We start from the raw sequence: 19,201 nt of genomic DNA on the forward strand, positions 1-19,201 counted from the left end.
ACCATCTCTGCAGCACTCCAGCAATCAGGTCTTTATGGTAGAGATGCCAGACGGAAGCCACTGCTCAGTAAAATGCATGACAGCCCACTTGGAGTTTGCCAAAAGGCACCTGAACGACTGTCAGACCATGAGAAACAAGATTATCTGGTCTGATGAAACCAAGATTGAACTCTTTGGCCTGAATGCCAAGCGTCACGTCTGGAAGAAACCTGGCACCCTCCCTACGGTGAAGCATGGTGGTGGCAGTATCATGTTGTGGGGATGTTTTTCAGCGGCAGGGACTCAGAGACTAGTCAGGATCAAGGTAAAGATGAATGGAGCAAAGTACAGAGAGATCTTTGATGAAAACCTGCTCCAGAGCGCTCAGGACCTCAGACAGGGGCGAAGGTTCACCTTCCAACAGGACAACGATCCTAAGCACACAGTCACGACAACCCAGGAGTGGCTTCGGGACAAGTCTTTGAATGTCCTTAAGTGGCCCAGCCAGAGCCCAGACTTGAATCCGATGTAACATCTCTGGAGAGACCTGACAATAGCTGTGCAGCCACGCTCCCCATCCAACCTGACAGAGCTTGAGTGGATCTGCAGAGAAGAATGGGAGAAACTCCCCAAATACAGGTGTGCCAAGATTGTAGCGTCATACCCAAGAAGACTCAATGCTGTAATTGCTGCCAAAGGTGCTTCAACAAAGTACTGAATAAATGGTCTGGATACTTATGTAAATGTGACATTTCAGTGTATTTTTTATAAATTTGCAAAACTTTGTAAAAACCAGTTTTTGCTCTGTCATTATGGGGTATTGTGTGTAGATTGATAAAGGGAAAAAACAATTTAATCCATTTTAGAGTAAGGCTATAACGTAACAAAATGTGGAAAAAGTAAAGGGGTCTGAATATTTTTAGAATGCGCTGTATATGGACTTAGAATCAGGTTTGGATTTTGTTGAAGGCAAAGATGGGTAAGGCTGACCTTTTTTTATTTTGTTTGTTTCTTTATTTAATGTTTATTTAATACCAAGTTTTTTGGTTTTGTTTGATATGATATGTCCTAATTGTAGAGATTGGGTATATTATGACTTTGTTGTTATAAAGTGTGGTCTTTTTTGGCGGGATGTGAATTGGAATGAATAAAACGTAATAAATATGAATAGATCTAATTAAATTAAAAACCTGTATAGGTTCTCTACTGGAGTAGACGTATACGATCCAAAAATAATTGGTGTCATTATCTTTTACATTTAAGAAATACAGTGGGGAAAAAAAGTATTTAGTCAGCCACCAATTATGCAAGTTCTCCCACTTAAAAAGATGTGAGAGGCCTGTAATTTTCATCATAGGTACACGTCAACTATGACAGACAAATTGAAAAAAGAAATCCAGAAAATCACATTGTAGGATTTTTAATGAATTTATTTGCAAATTATGGTGGAAAATAAGTATTTGGTCACCTACAAACAAGCAAGATTTCTGGCTCTCACAGACCTGTAACTTCTTATTGAAGAGGCTCCTCTGTCCTCCACTCGTTACCTGTATTAATGGCACCTGTTTGAACTTGTTATCAGTATAAAAGACACCTGTCCACAACCTCAAACAGTCACACTCCAAACTCCACTACGGCCAAGACCAAAGAGCTGTCAAAGGACACCAGAAACAAAATTATAGACCTGCACCAGGCTGGGAAGACTGAATCTGCAATAGGTAAGCAGCTTGGTTTGAAGAAATCAACTGTGGGAGCAATTATTAGGAAATGGAAGACATACAAGACCACTGATAATCTCCCTCGATCTGGGGCTCCACGCAAGATCTCACCCCGTGGGGTCAAAATGATCACAAGAACGGTGAGCAAAAATCCCAGAACCACATGGGGGGACCTAGTGAATGACCTGCAGAGAGCTGGGACCAAAGTAACAAAGCCTACCATCAGTAACACACTACGCCGCCAGGGACTCAAATCCTGCAGTGCCAGACGTGTCCCCCTGCTTAAGCCAGTACATGTCCAGGCCCGTCTGAAGTTTGCTAGAGTGCATTTGGATGATCCAGAAGAGGATTGGGAGAATGTCATATGGTCAGATGAAACCAAAATATAACTTTTTGGTAAAAACTCAACTCGTCGTGTTTGGAGGACAAAGAATGCTGAGTTGCATCCAAAGAACACCATACCTACTGTGAAGCATGGGGGTGGAAACATCATGCTTTGGGGCTGTTTTTCTGCAAAGGGACCAGGACGACTGATCCGTGTAAAGGAAAGAATGAATGGGGCCATGTATCGTGAGATTTTGAGTGAAAACCTCCTTCCATCAGCAAGGGCATTGAAGATGAAATGTGGCTGGGTCTTTCAGCATGACAATGATCCCAAACACACCGCCCGGGCAACGAAGGAGTGGCTTCGTAAGAAGCATTTCATGGTCCTGGAGTGGCCTAGCCAGTCTTCAGATCTCAACCCCATAGAAAATCTTTGGAGGGAGTTGAAAGTCTGTGTTGCCCAGCGACAGCCCCAAAACATCACTGCTCTAGAGGAGATCTGCATGGAGGAATGGGCCAAAATACCAGCAACAGTGTGTGAAAACCTTGTGAAGACTTACAGAAAACGTTTGACTTGTGTCATTGCCAACAAAGGGTATATAACAAAGTATTGAGAAACTTTTGTTGTTGACCAAATAATTATTTTCCACCATAATTAGCAAATAAATTCATAAAAAATCCTACAATGTGATTTTCAGGATTTTTTTTATTTAATTTTTTCTGTCATAGTTGACGTGTACCTATGATGACAATTACAGGCCTCTCTCATCTTTTTAAGTGGGAGAACTTGCACAATTGGTGGCTGACTGTAAATCTCAATATTAAACATGGCAAGGACATATTATTGTTCCGATATACACCGGCAAATGGATTGGGTATTGTCAACAGGGTTGTTGTCTCTATTAGTGTGTGGCGGGCTGGTTAACACTGGGTTAAACTAATGAAGGTTAACGGTAGAGCCAACAGAATAACTGGCTTATGGAAGCACTTCTCTAAGCGTGAAGTATATTATATCTTTTTTACATATTTATGCTACCCTTATATTCTTGATCCTATAGGTTTAAAACAGACGAGGTGATAGAGCAATGACCCTGGAAGAAAAACAAAATGTGTGTAGTGGAGAGAGGGTGAGTTTTACAGGTTCTCGCTCTGGATTGTCAGTACTGAATTGTTTTTGCTATTTTGCCATGGCTGTGTAAGGGTCGATTGTGAGTTAAACTTATGTATCCCTTTATGTTAGTGTGATGCGTGAGACTAATTTTTATCGGCGGTCATTAGAAGCTTTTAGAATGTGTGTTCCTTTTTCCTTCTTCCTTTTTTGTCGGAATAAACAGGATATAATGAGGACTACGTGAAATATGTCTCTCTGCCGATAGGCAGCGTGCATGTAAAGAACGTAAAGAAATTGGGAGTGGGAGTGAAAGTATGATAGGTCCTCCAGAAGTTTAGTTGTGCTCCATTTTCGCTCAGCTGCCCACAGCCCTGTTCTGTACGCTCGCAATGAGTCACTCAGCCATGAAGCATGAGGGGAGGGCCGAGCCGGCTGGGAGGAAAGGGGACAGTGCGAGTCATAGGATGCGGAAAGGGAGGAGAGTAAGGTCGAAGAGGCAGAATCAGGAGACAAAAGGGAGAAGGATTTAGCAGAAGGGAGAGATGACAGGATAAAAGAGGAGAGAGTAGTGGGAGAGAGAGAGTGAAGATTGCGATGGCACATGACCATCTGGGTAGGGGCTGAGTGGTTAGGGTTAGAGGAAAGGGAGACAGAAAACGAAACAAAATCAGAGACCTGGAGGGGGGTTGCAGTGAGATTAGTAGGCGAGCAGCCTCTAGTAAAGATTAGGTCAAGCCTTGTGAGTTGGAGGGGATTGGGAAAGGGTGAGGTAAAAAGAGGCAAGGGGGGGAAAGAGAGAGTTGGAAATAAATGAATTGAAGGCAGACGTCTGGAGGTTGAAGTCACCAAGTACGAAGAGCGGTGAGCCATCGTCAGGAAATGAGCTCATCAAGGTGTCAAGCTCATTGAGGAACTCTCCAAGGGCACCTGTATCTCATTGTGGTACGTGGTGAAATAAGTATAGCTAGTTATAATTGTAATGGGTTAGCAGATAATAAGAAAAGACTATCAGGATTTACCTGGCTAAAAGAGATGGAATATAATATCTATTGTTTAGAGGAAACTCACTCTACAAATATAGAGGTTGAGGTTGACTGGTACTGTAGATACAGCAGATCCCCTTATTGTATGGGACACTTTTAAATGTATTTTTAGAGGCCATTTAATACAATACTCATCATTAAAACAAAAGCCGTTTATGTCAAAAGAGATTAGACTAATAAAGGAAATAGAGGAAATAATAGATGGTAATGAAAACTGTACTATAGAGGCACAGAATAGGTCACAGGAAAACCAAAAAGAATTGGAGGACCTTATTCATGAACAATCAAGTGTAATTTTTTTTTTTTAATAAAGCGAATTGGATGGAAATTTTTGAAAAATGCACCACATTTTTCTACCAAAAATAATACAGAAACTCGTTACAAATGACGGAGTCATCCATGATTCACCAAATGATATTTTGAAAGAGGAAGCAAAATATATTTTCTTTTCAGTCTCCATCTCCACTGAATGATGTTAACTGTAAGGATTTATTTCCTAATAATAATAATAATAATAATAATAATAATACAGAAAGACCTGTGTGAAGGCCAAGTAGAGGTATAACAGACCATTTTTTATGTACTCAAAGATCCATTATTAGCATGTTTTAATTACTCCTATAAAAATTGTAGACTTTCAGGTACTCAACAAGAAGGTCTGATTTCATTACTAACATGACTTTCATTACTAACATGACCCAGGTGGTAAGTATAAAGATCCAGTCCAATTAAAAAACTGGAGGCCTCTTACACTTCAATGTTGTGATGCGAAAATCCTGGCGAAATGCATAGCACATAGAATAAAAAAGGTTTTACCAGATATTGTTCATCCTGATCAGACAGGTTTTTTTACATGGACGATATATTGGAGATAATATATGACAATTACTTGAAACAATTGAACATTACAAAACATCAAAGATACCAGGCCTGGTCTTCATAGCAGATTTTGAAAAGGCGTTTGATAAAGTACGACTAGAATTTTAAATACAAATGCCTGGATTACTTTAATTTCGGTGAATCTCTTATACAATGGGTTAAAGTTATGTACAGCAACCCCAGGTGTAAAATAGTAAATAATGGTTACTACTCAGAAAGTATTGAGCTTTTAAAAGGAATAAAACAAGGCTGTCCGTTGTCTCCATATCTATTTATTATGACCATCGAAATGCTAGCTATTAAAATTAGATCCAACAAGAAAATCAAGGGATTAGAAATCCAGGGGTTAAAAACAAAAGTGTCAATGTATACCGATGACTCAAGTTTTTTATTAAGTCTGCAATCTGGATCCCTGCACAGTCTCATTGAGGATCTTGAAGTGTACCATATTATGTATTGGATCGTTAAAAGACAGTGTTTACACTACCTTGTAGATTACCAATAAAATGGGCGGATGGTGAAGTAGACATACTTGGTATTCATATCGAAAAAAATATAAATGAACTTGCCACAATCAATTTCAATAGAAAGTTTGCAAAAATAGATAAGTATTTGATACACTGCCGATTTTGCAGGTTTTCCTACTTACAAAGCATGTAGAGGTCTGTAATTTTTATCATAGGTACACTTCAACTGTGAGAGATGGAATCTAAAACAAAAATCCAGAAAATCACATTGTATGATTTTTAAGTAATTAATTTGCATTTTATTGCATGACATAAGTATTTGATACATCAGAAAAGCAGAACTTAATATTTGGTACAGAAACCTTTGTTTGCAATTACAGAGATCATACGTTTCCTGTAGGTCTTGACCAGGTTTGCACACACTGCAGCAGGGATTTTGGCCCACTCTTCCATACAGACCTTTGGGGGTCAGTGTATCAAATACTTGTTCTCCCCACTGTAAATACTTGTCTATTTATGGCAACATCACATTGATTAACTCTTCGGTCCTATCACAGTTTACTTACTTACTATTGGCGTTGCCTACTCCAGACAACTCATTTAAAAAAATCATATGAGCAAAAAATATTTCACTTTATTTGGAATGCTAAACCAAACAAAATTAAACGTGCCTATTTATATAATGAATACGAGCTTGGGGGAGTTATTAAATTATTAATTATTAAATTATTATTAAATTAAAGCATTAAACCTCTCACTAAAAGCTTCACTCATATACTGTATGTTATACTTAACCCAAAATGGTTCTCCAGTAGATTATTAAGAAAGGCTCATCCTTTGTTAAAAAATTGCCTTTTTGACTGTATACAGATTACAACTTCTCATTTCCGACTAATTGAAAATGAAACTTTGTTTAAATTATCTCCCTTTCTTAAACAAACCATACACAGCTGGTTACAATTTCAATTTTATCCACCAGAAAGGACAGAACAAATATTGCAACAAATATTATGGTTAAACTCAAATATACTCATTAATAAAAAGAAAACATTGTTTATGGATTTTTTAAATTTTATTGTATTATATTATATTTCTTTGTATTTTGTATTTTATTAGGGATCCCCATTAGCTGCTGCTAATCCTGGGGTCCAAACACACTAAAACACTTCTAACACTGTCAGACCACCATATATCCACAACACTGGCTGCATTTATTGTAGCTGGGGATTTTAATAAAGCAAATTTGAGAAAAAGGCTACTTAAATTCTATCAGCATATTGACTGTAGCACTCGCGCTGGAAAAACACTGGACCATTATTACACTAATTTCCGCTATGCATACAAGGCCATCCCCCGCCCTTCTTTCGGCAAATGACCACGACTCTATTTTGCTCCTCCCTTCCTATAGGCAGAAACTCAAACTGGAAGCACCTGTGTTTAGGACTATTCAACGCTGGTCTAACCAATCGGAATCCACACTTCAAGATTGTTTTGATCACACGGACTGGGATATGTTCCGGGTAGCCTCTGAGAATAATATAGACGTATACGCTGATTCGGTGAGTGGGTTTATAAGGAAGTGTATAGGAGATGTTGTACCCACAGTGACTATTAAAACCTACCCTAACCAGAAACTACCACCCTGAAGGTAAATAATGTACTTACATTCAGTAATCTTGCTCTGATTTGTCATCCTGAGGGTCCCAGAGATAAAATGTAGCATAGTTTTGTTTGACAAAGTCAATTTTTATATTCAAATGTAGGAACTGGATTCTACAGTTTGAACCCTTGCTGTCTCTGGCTCCACACCCACCCCGCCCGGCCATCTAGATGTGTGAAAGTTAGTGTATAAGCTAATGATCCATCATGTTTGACATTCCTGTGAGTGTGTAAACTTACATTTTGTATTACCATATCATTTTTGTATGTTCTCTATAGTCATGTACTTGAAAATGTATAATTTGACCAATTCTGCACAATAGTACAGTATTGCAATGCTTCACTGGGTCAATCTGAAACTTTGCACACACATTGCTGCCATCTAGTGGCCAAAGTCTAAATTGTGCCTAAACTGCAATATTATATTGTGGCCTTTCTCTTGCATTTCAAAGATGATGGAACAAAAAAATAAATAGAAAACACGTTTTTTGTTTGTATTATCTTTTTCAGATCTAATGTGTTATATTTTCCTACATTAATTTCACATTTCCACAAACTTCCAAGTGTTTCCTTTCAAATGGTATCAAGAATATGCATATCCTTGCTTCAGGTCCTGAGCTACAGGCAGTTAGATTTGGGGAGGTCATTTTAGAAAGAAAATTGAAAAAATGAGTCAGATCCTTAAGAGGATAAAGAACATCCTCTGTGTTCTGTTAGACAGGTAACTCTTTATCCACAATATGTGGTGTAAAGCCATAACACATACGTTTTTTCAGCAGCAGACTATGATCGATAATGTCAAAAGCCGCACTGAAGTCTAACAAAACAGCCCCCAAAATCTTTGTATCATCAATTTCTCTCAGCCAATCACCAGTCATTTGTGTAAGTGCTGTGCTTGTTGAATGTCCTTCCCTATAAGAGTGCTGAAAGTCTGTTGTCGATTTGTTTACTTTAAAATAGCATTGTATCTGGTCAAACACAATTTCTTCCAAAGGTTTACTAAGTGTTGGTAACAGACTGATTGGTCGGCTATTTGATCCAGTACTATTACTATTCTTAGGGAGCGGAATGGCTGAGTGGCTGAGGGGTGGGATTAAAGAGTTTACAATGCATTCAGAAAGTATTCAGACCCTTGACTTTTTCCACATTTTGTTACTTACAACCTTATTCTAAAATCAATGAAATAGTTGTTTTTCCTCATCAATCTATACACAATAGCCCATAATGACAAAGTGAAAACAGGTTTTTAGAAATTTGTGCAAATGTGCTAAAAATAAAAAATGGAAATACCTTATTAACAGAAGTATTCAGACCCTTTGCTATGAGACTCAAAATTGAGCTCAGGTGCATCCTGTTTCTATTGATCATCCTTGAGATGTTTTACAACTTGATTGGAGTCAATTGATTCGACATGATTGTAGTCAATTGATTCGACATGATTTGGAAAGGCACACACCTGTCTATATAAGGTTCCACAGTTGACAAGTGCATGTCAGAGCAAAAACCAAGCCATGAGGTCGAATGAACAACCATCTCTGCAGCACTCCACCAATCAGGCCTTTATGGTAGAGTGGCCAGACGGAAGCCACTCCTCAGTAAAAGGCACAAGACAGCCCGCTTGAGGTTTGTCAAGAGGCACCTAAAGGACTCTCAGACCATGAGAGACAAGATTCTCTGGCCTGATGAAACCAAGATTGAACTCTATGGCCTGGAGGAAACCAGACGCCACTCATCACCAGGCCAATACCATCCCTACGGTGAGGCATGGTGGTGGCAGAATCGTGCTGTGGGGATGTTTTTCAGCGGCAGGGACTGGGAGACTAGTCAGGATCGAGGGAAAGATGAACGGAGCAAATACAGAGAGATCCTTGATGAAAACCTGCTCCAGAGCACTCAGGACCTCAGACTGGGGCGAAGGTTCACCTTCCAACAGGACAACGACCCTAAGCACACAGCCAGGACAACTCAGGAGTGGCTTCCGGACAAGTCTCTGAATGTCCTTGAGTGGCCCAGGCAGAGCCCGGACTTGAACCCGATCGAACATCTCTGGAGAGACCTGAAAATAGCTGTGCAGCGACGCTCCCCATCCAACCTGACAGCGCTTGAGAGGATCTGCAGAGAAGAATGGGAGAAACTCCCCAAATACAGGTGTGCCAGGCTTGTAGGTGCATACCCAAGAATGCTCAAGGCTGTAATCGCTGCCAAAGGTGCTTCAACAAAGTACTGCGTAAAGGGTCTGAATATTTATGTAAATGTGATATTTCAGTTTGTCATTATGGGTTATTGTGTGTCAATTGATGAGGGAAAAACTAGATTTAATCAATTTTAGAATAAGGCTGTAACTTAACAAAATGTGGAAAAAGTCAAGTGGTCTGATTACTTTCCGAATGCACTGTATGTTTGATAATGTGTTATTGTTATGTGATTGCTGTATATAAAAGTACTATGTATGTAAAATATATGTACAGTACCAGTCAAAAGTTTGGACACACCTACTCATTCCAGGGTTTTTCTTTATTTGTACTATTTTTTACATTGTAGCATAATAGTGAAGACATCAAAACTGTGAAATAACACATATGGAATCATATAGTAACCAAAAAAGTGTTAAACAAATCAAAATATATTTTATATTTGAGATTCTTCAAATAGCCACCCTTTGCCTTGATGACAGCTTTGCACACTCTTGGCATTCTCTCAACCAGCTTCATGAGGTAGTCAACTGGAATGCATTTCAATTAACAGGTGTGCCTTCTTAAAAGTTAATTTGTGGAATTTATTTCCTTCTTAATGCGTTTGAGCCAATCAGTTGTTTTGTGACAAGGTAGGGGGGTATGCAGAAGATAGCCCTATTTGGTAAAATACCAAGTCCATATTATGGCAAGAACAGCTCAAATAAACAAAGAGAAACGACAGTCCGTTATTACTTCAAGTTTCTTCAAGTGCAGTCTCAAAAACTATCAATCGCTATGATGAAACTGGCTCTCATGAGGATCGCGACAGGAATGGAAGACCCAGAGTTAACTCTGCTGCAGAGGATAAGTTCATTAGAGTTACCAGCCTCAGAAATTGCAGCCCAAATAAATGCTTCACAGAGTTCAAGTCAAAGACACATCTCAACATCAACTGTTCAGAGGGGACTGTGTGAATCAGGCCTTCATGGTCGAATTGCTGCAAAGAAACCACTACTAAAGGACACCAATAAGAAGAAGAGACCTGCTTTGGCCAAGAAACATGAGCAATGGACATTAGAAAGGTGGAAATGTGTCCTTTGGTCTGGAGTTCAAATTGGAGATTTTGGGTTCCAACCACCGTGTCTTTGTGAGACGCGTTGTGGTGAACGGATGATATCCGCATGTGTATTTCCCACCGTAAAGCATGGAGGAGGAGGTGTTATGGTGTGGGGGTTCTTTGCTGGTGACACTGTCTGTGATTTATTTAGAATTCAAGGCACACTTAACCAGCATTCTGCAGCGATATGCAATCCCATCTGGTTTGAGCTTAGTGGGACTCTAATATTTTTTTTCAACAGGACAATGACCCAACACACCTCCAGGTTGTGTAAGGGCTGTTTTACCAAGAAGGAGAGTGATGGAGTGCTGCATCAGATGACCTGGCCTCCACAATCCCCTGACCTCAACCCAATTGAGATGGTTTGGGATGAGTCGGATGGCAGAGTAAAGGAAAAGCAGCCAACAAGTGCTCACATATGCAGGAACACCTTCAAGACTGTTGGAAAAGCATTCCAGGTGAAGCTGGTTGAGAGAATGCCAAGAGTGTGCAAAGCTGTCATCAAGGCAAAGGGTGGCTATTTGAAGATTCTCAAATATAAAATATACTTTGATTTGTTTAACACTTTTTTGGTTACTACTGTCATGGGCCTCTCACTCCACCGGGTTACCACCTTAATTTTCTTCCACTCTGCTCACCACTCTCTCTACTCAGCCTAACTAGCTCCACCTGTCCCTGCTCTGCTCTGCTCTAATTACTCTGCCAGCTGCGCTGCATTACCCACTACCTCTCCCAGTATTTAAGGCCCTGTCTTTCAGCTCTCCGGTGTCAGATCGTCTGCAAAGCTCACACCCGGAACCTGTTTGCTCGCGCTTCTGGCTCACCCTTGTTTTGTGACCCCGGACCTGCCTGATTCTTGGATACTCTTCTGCCCCAGGAGAACCAGACCTGCTTTCTGCCATAACGACTCCTGACTACTCTTCGATCCCGGTAACTCTGACCAGCCTTCTGCCTTGCTACAACGTATTTGGATTTCCCTTGAACTGTACTGCTGCCTTGTTTCATTCCGCCCTGTTGTGTCTGTGTCTCCCCCCCCCAGGACTTCTGGACCACCCGCCACCGGCTTCATAGGACGCATCGCTGCCACTGGGGGGGGGCACAGACCCAGCACATTGGACGGGATCCCTGTTACCCCTGGAGCCTTCATTCACTCCCTACTTCCCTTTTCCCTTAAGTTTAATAAACTTTCTGGTGTGACGCAATTGTGGTCCTCTGGTCGTCTGTCTGAACCGTGACAGTACGATCTGACCATTATGGACTCAGCGCACACTTTCCCCGACATGGAAACCGATGAGCATGAGCAGCAGTTCCAGCAGCAGCAACAACAACTCGCCATGATCATTCAACTCCTCACCAACCTTACCCCAGCCAGTCTGCCCACCAGCCCTGCCCCCGAGTTACCTGCCCCGGTCATTGCAGCCGCTGCTCCGGAACCCAAGATTGGAAACCCCGAGCGGTTCAACGGCGATTCAACCCAGGTCCGGCCATTCCTGACTAGCTGCCGACTTCAGTTCTCCTTGCAGCCAAGGACCTTCGCCACGGAGGGGGCTAAAGTTGGGTATGCCATCACTCACCTGACGGGCCGAGCTCGACTCTGGGGAACAGCAGAGTTCGAACGTCAAACCCCCGCATGTGCAACCTTCGACCTGTTTGCTGAGGAGATGCTGAAGGTGTTTGACCTGGATTCACCCACCGCAGAGGCGTCTCGTGAACTGTTCAGTATTCGACAAGGCAGACGTACAGTCGCAGACCATTCCATCGACTTCCGAACCCTGGCTAGACGAAGTTCTTGGAACACACCATCGTTGGTGGACGCGTTCTTCCATAGTTTGGCTGACTATATCAAGGACGAGTTGGTCTCCCATGAACTGCCTTCCACTCTTGATGAAGCCATCGCACTGACTGTCAGGATCGACAGAAGGATACAGACCCGTCGTCGTGAGAGGGGGCGCCAAGGTCCACCTACTACCGGCATTCGGAGAGATCCGACTGGGCTCCTGTCATCTACTGCCACTCACCCAGGTCAGCTTGATCAGTCTGAGCCTATGGAGATTGGGCGAGCCTCTCTCACTCCTGCAGAGCGCCAGCGCCGCTTCACCTCAAACCTCTGCCTCTATTGTGGAGGTGATGGACATCGTGTGGTAACCTGCCCTTTAAAGGGCCGAAGCTCACCGGGCATAGGGGGAGTCCGGTTGAGTTCAATGACCATCCAGTCCTCCGACCGCAAACCCCTGCTGCAAGTTCACCTCCGCCTCTCTGACTCAACTCACACCCTGGCTGCTCTGGTGGATTCTGGCGCCGAAGCCAACATAATGGACATCAAGCTGGCACGCCAACTGGGACTGGAGAACCTCCGTTTGACACCTCCTATTCCTGCCCGGGCACTGGACGGACACTTACTCGGATCGGTCACTCATGTCACGGCCCCGGTCTCGATGGGTCTGTCCGGAAACCATCAAGAAACTATCCAGTTTCACCTGCTCCCCTCTCCAGGCCAACCCCTCATCCTGGGTTACCCATGGCTCCGCCGGCACAACCCTCAGCTCGACTGGGTGACCGGGGTGATCAGGGAGTGGGGAGAGGACTGCCACCGAACCTGCCTGCTTGCTGCCGCACTACCCCCTCGGCCAGTACCTACTAACTCCGCTCCTGACCTCTCCAATGTCCCAGAATGCTACCATGGTCTCAGAGAGGTGTTTAACAAAGCAAGAGCCACATCTCTGCCCCCTCACCGACCGTACGACTGTGCCATCGACCTCCTCCCTGGAACAGCTCCTCCAAAGGGTCGTCTTTATTCGTTGTCTGCTCCTGAAAGAAAGTCCATGGAGGACTACATCAATGGCTCTCTGTCCGCAGGATTAATCCGTTCATCTTCATCTCCTGCTGGTGCTGGCTTCTTCTTTGTGGGGAAGAAGGACGGATCTCTTCGCCCCTGCATCGACTACAGGGGACTCAACAACATCACAGTGAAAAACCGTTACCCTCTGCCTCTGCTCACCTCTGCTTTTGAGTTGCTCCAGGGAGCCACTGTTTTTACCAAGTTGGATCTCAGAAACGCTTACCACCTAGTGCGGATCCGGGAGGGAGATGAATGGAAAACCGCATTCAATACACCAACAGGCCACTACGAGTATCTGGTTATGCCTTTTGGCCTCACCAATGCTCCTGCTGTGTTCCAGGCTCTAGTGAATGATGTACTGCGGGACATGTTAAACAAGTTTGTCTTCGTTTACCTGGATGACATCTTAATCTACTCCAGAAACCTGTCTGAACACACCCGCCATGTCCAGCAAGTCCTTCATCGTCTTCTGGAGAATTCCCTCTACGCCAAGGCAGAGAAATGTGAGTTTCACGTCAAGACAGTGGCCTTCCTGGGGTACATAGTGGCAGAGGGAAGTATCCAAATGGATCCTGCCAAAGTATCAGCAGTCACTTCATGGCCAGTTCCGGAGAACAGAAAGAAGCTGCAACAGTTTCTGGGGTTTGCTAACTTCTATAGGAAGTTTATCCGGAACTACAGTACCGTTGCTGCCCCTCTCACTGCTCTAACCAGCACCAAGCAACCCTTCACCTGGACCCCAGCAGCCGACAAAGCCTTCAGTACCCTCAAGGTGAGGTTCACCTCCGCTCCCATCCTCCAGATGCCTGATGTGGACCGGCAATTCATTGTGGAGGTGGACGCCTCGGATGTGGGAGTTGGTGCTGTGATTTCTCAGTGGGCTGCGGAGGATAGGAAGCTCCATCCCTGTGCCTTTTTCTCACGTCGGTTGTCCCCCTCTGAGTGCAATTACGACATAGGGAACCGTGAGCTGCTGGCTGTGAAGCTTGCCTTGGAGGAGTGGCGTCACTGGCTGGAGGGGTCCACCATTCCATTTCTCGTTTGGACCGATCATAAGAACTTGGAGTACATCCGCACGGCCAAACGGTTGAACTCCAGGCAGTCCCGCTGGGCCCTGTTCTTCACCAGGTTTAATTTCACTCTGTCATACCGGCCTGGATCACGCAACACCAAGCCAGACGCCCTCTCCCGTCAATTCCAGAAGGATGACACCCCCTCCAAGGACCCTGTGTCGATTCTGCCAAGTCCCTGCATCGTTGCAGCTCTGACCTGGGCTGTTGAGGAACAGGTGCTGGAGGCTCTCCGTAACCAGCCAGGTCCCAGCACTTGCCCAGCTGACCGCCTTTTTGTCCCCGAAGACCTGAGGTCCCAGGTCGTTCAGTGGGGACATGACTCCCGCCTAGCTTGTCACCCTGGCTCCACCCGCACTTACAACCTGCTCGCCCAGAGGTTCTGGTGGCCCTCTCTGAGGAAGGATGTACGGGAATTCGTCCAAGCCTGCCCCATCTGCAACCAACACAAGTCGTCCTGCCAGCCCCCAGCCGGATTGCTGCAGCCCCTGCCTGTGCCCAGACGTCCCTGGTCTCACATCGCCCTTGACTTTGTCACGGGGCTGCCCCCTTCAAGTGGCATGACCGTCATTCTCACCATCGTTGACCGTTTCAGCAAGATGGCACACTTCATTCCCCTCCCCAAGCTCCCAACCGCCAAGGAGACCGCCCAGGTGGTCCTGGAACACGTCTTCCGGATCCACGGACTGCCAAAGGATGTAGTTTCTGACCGTGGTCCACAATTCTCCTCCGCTTTTTGGAAGGAGTTCTGTCACCTGCTGGGAGCCACAGTCAGTCTGACTTCCGGATTCCATCCCCAATCCAATGGGCAGTCAGAGCGGGCTAATCAGGAGCTCGAGAAGGCACTGCGATGCATGACTTCACGCAACCCCCACTCCTGGTCGCAGCAATTGACATGGGTGGAGTACGCACACAATTCTCTGACCTGCTCTGCCATCGGTATGTCCCCTTTCCAATGTGTTTATGGATACCAGCCTCCTCTATTTGCCAGCCAGGAAAAGGAGGTTACTTGCCCATCTGCACTTGCTTTTGCCCGTCGATGTCGCCGCACCTGGTCACAAGCCCGAGCCACACTCCTCAGATCCGTTGCCAGCTACACTACCGGGGCCAACCGTCGGAGAATTCCTGCTCCCACCTACCATGTTGGTCAAAGGGTGTGGTTGTCATCGAAGAACCTGCCACTCAGGGTGGAGTCGCAGAAGCTGGCACCTCGGTTCATTGGCCCATTCCCTATCATAAGAGTGATTAGCCCAACTGCTGTCCGGCTCCAACTGCCTAATTCCCTGAGGGTGCACCCCACTTTCCATGTGTCTAAGATTAAGCCCATCCATGAGAGTCCGCTGGTCCCTGCTGCGCCTGGTCCTCCTCCTCCATGGCTCGTCGATGGTGGTCTGGTTTACACCGTCCGCCGCCTGCTTCGGTCCAGACGGAGGGGTAGGGGTCTCCAGTACCTCATTGACTGGGAGGGCTATGGACCTGAGGAAAGGACCTGGGTGCCAGCTAGTCGGATTGTGGATAGGACTCTCATCACCGCTTTCCACCAACGGCATCCTGATCAACCTGCAATCCGTAGGGGCCGCCCCAGAGGGGTCCCTAACCGTCCTGCCCGCTCGGCTTCCTGTCCTGTGCCTGATCCTGTCTCGGGACCTGTCCCATCTCCCGACCACGGCCCTCCGGCTTCCTCCGAGGATGAGGACGTTCACTCGGACCGTTCGGAGGAGTTCTAGCCCTCCTCCGGCTCCCCTCCTCCCGCCCGGCGTGGTGTTGCTCTTGGGACTTCTGGGGCCGTCCCTTGGGGGGGGGGTTCTGTCATGGGCCTCTCACTCCACCGGGTTACCACCTTAATTTTCTTCCACTCTGCTCACCACTCTCTCTACTCAGCCTAACTAGCTCCACCTGTCCCTGCTCTGCTCTGCTCTAATTACTCTGCCAGCTGCGCTGCATTACCCACTACCTCTCCCAGTATTTAAGGCCCTGTCTTTCAGCTCTCCGGTGTCAGATCGTCTGCAAAGCTCACACCCGGAACCTGTTTGCTCGCGCTTCTGGCTCACCCTTGTTTTGTGACCCCGGACCTGCCTGATTCTTGGATACTCTTCTGCCCCAGGAGAACCAGACCTGCTTTCTGCCATAACGACTCCTGACTACTCTTCGATCCCGGTAACTCTGACCAGCCTTCTGCCTTGCTACAACGTATTTGGATTTCCCTTGAACTGTACTGCTGCCTTGTTTCATTCCGCCCTGTTGTGTCTGTGTCTCCCCCCCCCAGGACTTCTGGACCACCCACCACCGGCTTCATAGGACGCATCGCTGCCACTGGGGGGGGGCACAGACCCAGCACATTGGACGGGATCCCTGTTACCCCTGGAGCCTTCATTCACTCCCTACTTCCCTTTTCCCTTAAGTTTAATAAACTTTCTGGTGTGACGCAATTGTGGTCCTCTGGTCGTCTGTCTGAACCGTGACAACTACATGATTCCATATGTGTTATTTCATAGTTTTGATGTCTTCACTATTATTCTACAATGTAAAAAATAGTAAAAATAAAGAAAACCCAGGTGTGTCCAAACTTTTGACTGGTAGTGTACATTAAGAAATTCAGACTTAACCCCATCAATGATGATGGCCTGAGTTCTGTCACTAAGATAATCATGAAACTGTGAACAGGCGTCAGAGCTCAGGCCTATCGACGACAACTTATTCAATAAAATGATCAACAGTATCAAAAGCTTTTGAAAGGTCCACAAACAAAACAGCACATTTCATTTCAGTTTCTAAAGCATTGACAAGATCATTAAAAACTAAAGTGGTTGCTGTAATAGGTAATAGTGCTATGCCCAGGCCTAAACCCTGATGTGTTTACATTCAAAATAGATTTCTCAGATTTAAAAAAAGCAAAGTTGTACATTTACCAAGGATTCAAGAATCTTAGACAATGAAGCCTTGAAATAGGGCGATAATTATTAAGATCTCTACTATCCCCACCCTAATGGAGTGGCAGCACAAGAGCTGATTTCCATACTTTTGGAATATTTCCTGATAATGTATGAATAAAAAACGTGGGTTATTGAGCCAACAATGATGGGCGCTGCACACTTAAGCAGACCGGGATCCAATTGGGCGGTCCCTGTGGATTTCTTGTTGTCTATTGCTAGCAAATCATCCAGGGCTTTTTTATTCAGTAAATAGCCTAAAATAAAAGCTTTGACTATAATTTCTCGGATCATTCAGCAAGTTTCCCCAATCAGCATCCAGCCCAATATCATTGTGAATAGGCTTAGAAGTTATTTCAAAGAGATAGGCCGCTGAAATAAAATGGCGATTATGATGGATTTTCTTTCCGTAATAAGCCCAGTGTCTGAATTTAGTTGTTGTGGCAGAGAGGAGGAAGTAGTAGTCAGTTATTTGGCATGGGGGAGAGGGGCTGTTAGTATACTCTTCTAGCCTATTGACTCTATTGTTGGCACTGCTTGTCTACTCAACAGCACAACTGTTGGTGCTCATAGAAAACTATACACAACTAGACTGTCTATACTACAAGTCAAGCCCCCCTCAAACTTTTCGCATCTTTGCTAACAGCCCATCTCAATGCCCCATTATTGACTCTGAGTGTAACAAAACACATACCAGTCTACAGTAACCTTTTTTGTTTACAGTTGAACATGGTTTGTTGCATAGTTACACATCCTAATGATCAGTCTTCATGTCTTTCCAGGAGACTTGCAGTACAAACAAATCTTCTGCAAGAGGTCGAAGCAGTGGGTGGTGAAGAAAGTGTATGAGAAGCTTGTCCACCTGGCTGTGGAGTGCAGAAAGGACCAGACGGTTGTCTACAGGGAGCCAGAGTCACAGCCGCCCAAATCCAACATCCCTGCCAACCACGCCAAAGCTTGTTAAACCAGCTGCCATTACCCAACACAAGAAGAGATCCACCAGCTGAAGAACATTCTGGAACCTGCCTTGAACATTCAGTGAACACAACATCCATATTTAGTTAGACTGATGTTGTAGTATAATATAGAATGCCTATTTTCCTCACAACTGCATTGTGGTATAGCTATGGCAAGTTGTTGTACATATGGATATCATTGTGTTTTATATAATAATTTTTACAAGTGTACTGACAAGTGACTGATTCCAGCTGCATCAGAAACAAATAAAGTGTTACTTCAACTTCTTGATAAACCAGATTCAGTCTTACTGCTAAAGCAAATGACGCAGGGAGTTCGTATATCATTTAAACTAATTTGTTGGAAAGTAAACATGTTTTAATAAAACAGTAGATTAGTCTGTCAATATAGAGTGTGCAGCTGAACATTGTATGCTGGAAAAAACAGTTTGTAATTTTTTATTCAAACAAAACCGCTATTCATTAAATACGAATACAGAACTTGTTTTTGCGTGGATTTCGCGACACGGTCAGCTTTTAACAGCTAGGACCGCTATTTCCTGTCCCGGAATCCCGCTTAACAGACAGGATGAAGCCTGCTTGACAGAGACGCTAAGCTGCTAGCCATCAAGCTAACGAAGTTGGTACCATATGAGTTTTGCATTGGAGCCCTCTTTGTCTGGAGAAATAAATGAATGGTTCCAGCGCTGTAGAAGCTGTTGTAGTGTATTAAGATTATGTCTTTGTTAAATGTTTTTCATGAAGAAATGGAATGTTGTTTATGTTAGTATCAAGAGGGAATGTTTTAGGTGTAACGTCACATGCAACAGACAGGAAGTGTGTTGTAGACAGGGGAGACTGGTGATTGGCCAGAAGAGGAAGCATCATTGTTTATAAATAGGGGTGGAAAACGAAGGAGAGGGCAGAACGAGCAG

Source organism: Coregonus lavaretus (genome assembly GCF_964263955.1).
Source record: "Coregonus lavaretus genome assembly, chromosome: 35".
NCBI classification, from domain to species: Eukaryota; Metazoa; Chordata; class Actinopteri; order Salmoniformes; family Salmonidae; genus Coregonus; species Coregonus lavaretus.